Source organism: Oryctolagus cuniculus, chromosome 17, assembly GCF_964237555.1.
Source record: "Oryctolagus cuniculus chromosome 17, mOryCun1.1, whole genome shotgun sequence".
Classification (NCBI taxonomy): domain Eukaryota; kingdom Metazoa; phylum Chordata; class Mammalia; order Lagomorpha; family Leporidae; genus Oryctolagus; species Oryctolagus cuniculus.
Genome location: NC_091448.1, coordinates 64,369,364 through 64,378,644, shown reverse-complemented (window position 1 = coordinate 64,378,644; position 9,281 = coordinate 64,369,364). Strand labels below are relative to the sequence as shown.

Genomic DNA, 9,281 nt, shown 5'->3' with positions numbered 1-9,281 from the left:
TAAAGCAGCATGAGACAATTCTGGAAAAGTGTATGTGAATATTTTAATAAAACTTAGAGAATTTTCATTGATTTCATGATGTCACAATGAAACCTACAAGCAGGATGATTTGAGGTTCTCTGCTAGATAGGCTAAGTGAAGGATAAAATTGATATTCTCAAGTAAAAGAATATCTAAACAAAATAATAGTATGCACGTTACCATATAAGTTATACACTGATTACCGGAAGTAGCATAAAGCAATATGTTAAAGAGCAAAAATATGGTGACCAGCACCGCCACTCACTTGGCTAATCCTCCGCCTGTGGTGCCGGCACCACAGGTTCTAGTGCCGGTTGGGGCGCTGGATTCTGTCCCGGTTGCTCCTCTTCCACTCCAGCTCTCTGCTGTGGCCTGGGAAGGCAGTGGAGGATGGCCCAAGTTCTTGGGCCTGCACCCGCATGGGAGTCCAGGAGGAAGCACCTGGCTTCTGCCTCAGATCGGCGCATTTCGTGGCCATAGCGGCCATTTGGTGGGTGAACCAATGGAAAAGGAAGACCTTTCTCTTTGTCTCTCTCTCTCTCTCTCTCTCTAACTCTGCCTGTCAGAAATAAAAAAAGAGCAACAATATGGTGGAAGATATGAGGTAATTTGGTGAACTTAAAGGTCTAACAGTCACTTTAAATTTGAGAAAATAATAAATTTAGGAAAATCAAGGAACATTTATGTCATTTACTATTAAAATCACTAATGAAATACATGAGCATCTAAATCTATGTTTATAAAATATCAGTAACCATAGAGTTACTTACAGTCCTCTAGACCACCAGAAAAGTCAAAACCTATATCAACTCAAAAGACAGATTTAGCATAGGGCTGGTACTGTGGTGCAGTGGGTTAACACCCTGGCCTGAAGCGCCGGCCCCCCATATGGGCACCAGTTCAAGATCCAGCCTGCAGCACTGGCATCCCATATGGCTGCCGGTTCAAGTTCCAGCTGCTCTATTTCTGATCCAGCTCTCTGCTATGGCCTGGGAAAGCAGTAGAAGATGGCCCAAGTCCTTGGGCCCCTGCACCCACATGAGAGACTGGGAAGAAGCTCCTGGTTCCTGGCTTTGGATTGGTGCAGTTCTGGCTGTAGCAGCCATCTAGGGAATGAACCAGTGATGGAAGACCTCTCTCTCTCTCTCTCTCTCTCTCTCTCCCTCCCTCCCTCCCTCCCCCCTCCCCCTTTCTTTCTCTCTCTCTCTCCCCTTCTCTCTCTCTCTCTCTCTCTCTCTGCCTCTCAACCTTCTGTGTAACTCTGACTTTCAAATAAATAAATAAATCTTTTAAAAAAAGATAGGTTTACTATATTGGTAAAAGGCAGTTCTCATGGGGGGTACATATGGAAGCAACCAAGAAACCTTAGCAAAATTTTTGGTTTGTTCATTCCACAATGAAAGATGGACTAAGTTTGTAAGTGCTAGGATTGCATTAAAATGGATAATTAAAAACTTAATGAAGATAATTCAAGGAAGGACAATCCATTTATCTGAAACATCATGAATGATTATATATCCAAGTGGTAGCAGTAAATTCAGAGATGAACAAATACACAAAAGATATACAGTGCTCAAAAATGATATTTCATTTCTATAAATAGACTTTATTATTGATAGGGACAATAATAATATGAAAAACAGATATAAAAACCAGAACTTGGTAAAAATATTATTTTACAATTACAAAAAAGAAAAGGGCATATGTATTTTTTAAGATTTATTTTATTTATTTGAAAGAGTTAACAGAGAGAGGTAGATCCAGAGAGAGAGAGAGGGAGGTCTTCCATCCACTGGTTCACTTCCCAAATGATCGCCACATCCAGAGCTGTGCTAACCTGAAGCCAGGCACTTCATCCAGGTCTCCCACATGAGTGCAAGGGCCCAAAGATATAGGCCATCTTGTACTGCTTTCCCAGGCAATAGCAGAGAGCTGCATCAGAAGTGGAGCAGCTGGAACTTGAACCAGCACCCAAATGGGATGACAGCGCTGCAGACTGGTGCTTTAACCCATTGCCCCATAGTGCTGGCCTCCATATGTATTTAAAATAAAGATCATGGCAATAATTAGGACATTTTTCAAGGAAACGTATTTATATCTAGAGATACTCTTTATTTTTCAAAATTTAGTTATTTATTTTGAAGGAGTTACAGAGGGAGAAGGAGAGAGAGAGAATTTATATCTGCTATTTACTCCCCAGATGGACATAATGGGCAGCACTGGCCCCAAGCAAAGCCAGGAGTTTCTTCCAAGTCTCTCACAAGGGTGGCAGGGCCCAGAGAGCTGGGCCATCATCTGCTGCTTTCCCAGGCCAATTGCAGGAAGCTGTATCAGGAGTGGAGCACTTGGGTGATGAACTGGTGCCCATGTGGGATGCAGTTTGCAGCTTTACTTGCTATGCCAAAACACTAGCTCCTAGAGATACTCTTTAAAATGTAATAATGGAAGGCACTGTTATGTAGAACTGAGGAATAGAGAAAACATATATAGCCAGTAATGAGAACATTGTTCCATTAGACTATGCTGGTTCTGAGCAATGTGTGTAATTCAGTGGCTAGGAGAGAGTTAGTGTCAGTGGTCTCACAATTAAAATTGAGCAAGATGTCCTGAGGTGCACAGTGGGAGGAGTGGCTGACAGAATATAGATGATGTACACATCTGTTGGAAATAAATTCGAAGATAAACCTAAAAATACAAAAGGGTTGCAGTTGTTAATATATATTGTTTATTGTAAGTAAAAACTCAGTTTATAGGTGGAAGACAACCAATTATGATGACCACTTGGTGAAAAACTTCACTACATTTGCATCAGTATTCAAGGGAAAACAGAAGTGAATGAAACATAAAGTGAAATTTTGCAGAATATCCAATGAATCTTGAAGGAAGCATACTTGTAAGCAGCACTACATCACCGAGTTCGAAACAATAGGATAATCTGTGGGTTATCAGAACTAAAGAAATATTTAAAAATATATGACCTGGAATGTGAAAATTATAATACTGAACAAGATTTTAAAAGCTGTGTACATAAAATTGTTAACAAATAGAAATTTTCATTTCGTTGATATCATATTGTTGTAATTGGCTGTCCCTAGGATATTGATGATTCATACAAGTGATAGCAATCAGCTGCCACCACGGGGTGGGGTCAGGACGGGGAGGAGGAGGAGGGTGCGGAGGCTTGGGTGGGTGGGTTTGCGCCCCAGCAGGACGGGTAGGGGTGAGCCAGTGAGTTTCCTGCCCAGGCACCAGGGAGAAAGCCAAAAAGAAAAAACAAACAAACAAAAAAAACTGTGGGATTTATTTAACGTGATCTTGACAAAGGCCTTCTGCCTCTTCTTAGCCAAGACCCTCCGCTCTTCGGCCAGCCCTTCCTCCCCGCAAGGGCTGAGCTCCATGCTGTCACCCCGGTGACTGTGTCCAGGCGACTGAGCTGTGCGGAGCGGAATCCGACTGCAGCTCCAGCTACCGCACACTGTGGCAGTGCCTGTCGGGCCGCGACCGCAACCCCGGGCTGGCCCACAAGGAGTGCCAGGCGGCCCCGGAGGTGCTGCAGGAGAGCCCACTGTGAGACGGCCGCTGCAAGTGGGGCATGAAGGAGCTGCAGTGCCTGCAGATCTACTGGAGCCTCCACCCGGGGCTGACCGAGGGGGAGGAGTTTTACGAGGCCTCTCCCTGCCAGCCGGTCACCTCCCACCTCTCCGACGTCTTCAGGCTTGCCTCCTCTTCTCAGGGACAGGGGCAGAGCCGGCGGTAAGCGCCAAGAGCAACCAGGCCAGCAACCTGAACGGCAACTGCAAGAAGCTGCGCTCCTCCTACATCTCCATCCTCAACCCAGGAGCTCGCACACGGAGCTCTGCAGCTGTTGCCAGTGCCACAAGGCCCTGCGCCAGGTCTTCACGTGCCCAGCGAGTACACCTACCACATGCTCCTCTGCTCCTGCTGAGACCAGGCATGCACTGAGCGCCGCCGCCAGACCATGCTGCCCAGCTGCTCTTATGAGGACAAGGAGCACCTACCTGCCTGGACCTGCATGCCCTGAGCTGCACTGACCACCTGTGCCAGTCCAGGCTGGCCAACTTCCACACCAGTTGTCGAGCCTCCTACTGGCCACTCAACTGCTGCCCAGGGGACAGTTACCAAGCGTGTCTGGGCTCCTATACAGGCATGGTCGGCTAAAACATGATACCCTACTACATGGACTCCAGCCCCACTGGTGTGGTGCAGCTGCCACAGCAAGGGAACGTGGAGGAGGACTGTGAGAGGTTCCTGAGGGACTTCACCGAGAACCTGTGCCTCCAGGGCGTCATCCAGGCCTTTGGCAATGGCACAGATGTGAGCGTGTCCCTGAAGGACCCCCGTTCCTGGCCACGTAGGCCCCTCAGGTGGAGAAGACGCTCTCTCTGCTGGATGACTTAAGTGACAGCACTGGCCTGGGCATGAGCGCCATGACCACCTGCCCTTCTGTCCAGGAGCAGGGGCAGAAGGCCAACAGCTCCAGAGTTGAGCCTGGGCTTCAGGGAGCTGATGACAGACATCATCCCAGGAAGCAGAAAGGTGATCAAACCCAACTCAGGCCTCAGCCGAGCCAGGCTGTCAGCTGCCTTGACCGCACTCCCCTTCCTCATGCTCACCTGGGCCTTGTAGGCCCCACCCCGGGGAACTGTGTCCTCAAGGCTTCTGGAAGCACCGCCAAGAACTCCCGCCTGACACAGCAGACATACACAGACACACACGAGACAACCACACACACCTTGCAAACAAAACAAAACAAGACAAAAGCGAGTCTTCTCCCACCTTGTCTCTGAGCCTGTCTCCTCCCAGGTTTCTTCTCTGGAGAAGTTTTTCTAAGCCAGACAGACAAGCAGGGGGGCAGCCTCCATCCTCGGCTGGAGTTTTCTTCTCTGGACCCCTTTGAAGCAAGAGACCAAGACCCCTGCTGCCAAGGGGACGTGTGACTGTGCCTGCTGCAGGCTGAGGCAGGGCAGCCCCTGCTGGACACCTACCAGGGGCTGGCAGGGGGCAGCGGGCACTGGGAACCTGTGGATCCCATCTGCCCCTCCTCTTAGCTGCAGGAGTGTTGACTGCTTCTGTGCCCTCAGCAGGCCGGTGGGCCAGAGTCTGGCATGGGTGGGGGACCCCTGCAGAAGGGGTGATGTACCCTGAGCTCCCTGGGAGGCATGGATGGCAGAGAGCCCAGCCAGCCCAGCCCACCTGGGGCACCAGCTCCAGGGTGGAGGTGGGGGCTTCTGCCTCTTTGGTGGCAAGAGTTTCAGGGTCATAGAGAAATGAGGCCTTGTTGGCACTGGATGGGTGGGTGTTGTCTTGCTGGAGAGGGGCAGCAGGATCCAGTGGTGGGTGCATGTCTCCAGCAATTGTCTGCATGCCCCCCTCCATCTCTGAGACCTAAGTCAGCTGTACATACGGTCTTTGCAAATGTGTGTATATGCACATCACATTCGTGTGTCCTGTGGTTCCCTGTTCTTTCCTTTTTTTAAGAAATGGACCTATCGAAATAATGCCCCTTCCACTTCTCCCCCCCCCCCAGATGAGCGAAAAGGTGTTATTCTAAAGTTTATTTTTTAAATAACATTGTCTACAATGGGAACAGACAGCCCCTGGCCCCTCCCCTCCCTCTGTGTGCCTGGCTGCTGTCAGCCCAGCTGGGGCTGGGGCTAGGGCCCCTGGTCTGCATTCATGGTTAATTAAGCAAAAAGCACCAATAAAAAAGAATACAGCTGTTACAATTATATGCTAATTACTGTAAGCAGTATAGGAGCAATGGTAGAGTAAGAGCCAATAAAAGCAATTTGCTACACAATGTTCCGTTACAATTAAATAATAATTAGATAATTACAAAAAGGCTAAAAAAGTTAAATCAAGTAAACATCAGGGCAGTTACCAGGATAATATCTGTGGTATTGTCTTGTGTTGACTGATGCTTTCAAAAATTTCAGTACCAGTGATAAATTCGGAGTTCCCTAAAACCACAAAATAGTTTAAAATGTGTGATTCTCATAGCATGAACAAATACTTTGGTGATAAACCATTCAGAGATACTGTGTACATGAAGGATTCCAAGACAACTTAGACATTTTTCAGAGGGCTAATAATCTTACAGTGAGAAAGCCCACAAAGCTGTTTATGGGCTCTTGATGCTAGATCAAGATACACTAAGAAAATGAAATTATAGAAATTATATGTAGGTAATATCTTTGAATTCAAAGACAAAAATGGATGGGTGTAATTTTTATAATAAAATGATGTTGTGATAACCATGAGTGAATAAAGTATTTTGGCAGAAACAATGAATGCCTAGAAATATAATCAAAATCATATAAAAAATTGCAGGAACTAAAATCCAGAACAGGTCTTGCCCTTTCCAGAGTGATCTTAAAGGGACAACATGAGCACTAGTAAATTTCAAATATCAATAGGAAAGTAATCCCATAAAAAATCCATAAAGGGTGAAAAGCATCCTTGAAGCAAAGAGTACTCTGGCCCTAGATGTCTCTGAGAAGTTTTGAAGATAGAAATTGCTTGTTCCAGAATTTGGAGTGAATTGACAGCACAATGAAAAGCTAACAAACATGGTCACATGCTCAGGGTGATAGCACTGGTATGCACTATGATTTGATGATATAATTGGGAAATATCAGAAACTCAAATACAGGGCCAGCGCCACAGCTCACTAGGCTAATCCTCCACCTGCAGCACCGGTACCCCACATTCTAGTCCTGGTTGGGGTGCCGGATTCTGCCCTGGTTGTTCCTCTTCCAGTCCAACTTTCTGCTGTGGCCGGGGAGTACAGTGGAGGATGGCCCAAGTCCTTGGGCCCTGCACCCACATGGGAGAGGAGGAAGCACCTGGCTCCTGGCTTCGGATCGGGGCAGCGCGACAGCCGTAGCAGCCACTTGGGGGGTGAACCAATGAATAAAGAAGACCTTTCTCTCCGTCTCTGTCTCTCACTGTCTAACTCTGCCTGTAAAAAATTTAAAAAATAAAAAATAAACTCAAATACAAAGTAAAGCTTAAAAACTTTTTTGCTTATTAGAATATAAATTACATTGAGGTTACTGAGGGTAGAACTGTTATTTTTTAGGGGTAATAATACAGTGATAAACACATAAAAGATAATTTGTTAAAAAATAGTTCATTGAGTTATCTTTAAAGTGGAAAATAAGGGGGAAAAGTGAATGGAAATAAAGCAAAAATCTTGGAAATTACCAGGAGCATCATAGAGAACAATATTGGTATTTACAGCTATGCTTTGAACATTCAACATGGCAGTTAAATTGATAATCCTCTAGAATTTCAGCCAAACTAAAATAATATACCCCCTGGGGACTAAGAAATACTGAATGGGTCAAGATGACTCTAAGAATCTGGGGACACGAAATAGTTGCAAAGACACTTTAGATTATTTCCATCAAGTCCATGTCACAAAGAGAAAGCCCCCCAAGAGGGCCTGGGATGAATAATAGCATGACTGATTCACAATCAGATACTAATGATAAAAATAGTTCACACAAGTGCATTAAAAATAATGATAAATAAAATAATACATATTTAATAATATACAGGTTAAATAATAGTGTGATCAGCAGATATGAAGATATTTGTTGATTAAGAGTCTCATAAATTATTTTACTCCCAGAAAATGTTTAAAATCATAGATTTTTGAAAATTTAAGTTTTTGTGAAATTTATTAAGCCACAATAAAAGTTTACCATGATTATCTATAGTTCTATGTACTAGGATTGACTTATACTACACATCATTGATGTATACATATTATAGAAATAAAAGTGACCTTTCTACTATTTACTCGTTAAACCTTATGGTAGTGGTGCATTATACTTGTAATTATACAGTAAATTGAAAGTATTTTATTGCAAAAGTTAAAGAAAAAAAGGAAAAGAGAGAATTAAGGGAGGGAGGGTGAAGCATGGTGGTCTTCTTAGAACCGTAACTATGAAATACATTAAATCTATTTTTAAGGACTTATTTATTCGAAAGTCAGAGTTACACAGAGAGAGAGAGAGAGTGAGTGAGGTCTCCCATCTGATGGTTCACTCCCCAGTTGGCCACAACTGCCAGAGCTGTGCCGATCTGAAGCCAGGAGCTAGGAGCTTCCTCTGGATCTCCCATGTGGATGCAGGGGCCCAAGGACTTGGGCCATCTTCTACTGCTTTTCCAGGCCATAGCAGAGAGCCGGATCGAAAGTGGAGCAGCCGGGTCTCAAACCAGCGCCCATATGGGATGCCAGCGCTGCAGGCCAGGAAGTTAGCCTGCTGCACCACAGCATCAGCCCCTTTAATCTATTTTCTTATATTAATAAAACATAAAAAAATCAAAAAAGGAATATGCATGTGAGTATAGAACCTATATTCTGATGATGGGAAATAGCAGTAAGCAACAAAGTAGGAGCAATAATAGCAAGACAAACACAAGAGAATTGGGCGAAGCAATATGTATTAGATATACACAAAACTTGAGAAATAACAGAAAAAAGTCAACAATAAGCAAAGAAAATACCATGTCAGTTACCAATAAAAAGAAAACCTCTTAAATTAAAGATACTGTCATCTTAGCTCTACTTTGAAGATATCAATAGGGGCTGGCTCTGTGGCACAGTGGGTTAAAGCCCCAGCCTGCAGTGCTAGCATACCATATGGGCCCTGATTGAAGTCCTGGCTGCTCCACTTTCAATCCAGCTCCCTGCTAATGAACCTGAGAAAGCAGCAGATGATGGCCCAAGTCTTTGGGCCCCTGAAAACCCACATGGGAGACCTAGAAGAGGCTCCTGGCTCAGCTCTGGCCATTGTGACCATTTGAGGAGTGACTAGGATATAAGACTCCTCTCTCTGTCTCTAACTCTCCTTGTAACTCTGTCTTTCAAATAAATAAAACAAAATTAAAAACAATCACTAATAAAAAGTTTATTTACGCTCATATAAGCCACCAGAAAAAAGTCAAAAGTTTTATCACCACGAAAGGTACAATGATAATATGTGCCCATATATATATATATATGTGTATACACACACATACACACACACACACTTGTGGAGAATCATTACCCTTGACTAAGATGTCTCTGAGGCACTGTGAATCTGAAGGTTTCCAGGACAGCTTATAGAATGTTGGAGCTGATGATGACCTCACAATGAAAATTTATGTCATGTTCACAGGGCTGGAACTGGTCTAGATTAGAATATTTTGGAAAAAAAAGTGAGCTCAATGATTTTGAAGACCAA

General features: G+C 44.5%; 1 pseudogene; it reads left to right on the top strand.

Annotated features, from left to right (window-relative positions):
• Positions 1-3,613: 3,613 nt before the first annotated feature.
• On the top strand, positions 3,614-7,844 carry LOC138846297 (GDNF family receptor alpha-2 pseudogene; annotated as a pseudogene).
• Positions 7,845-9,281: the final 1,437 nt, after the last annotated feature.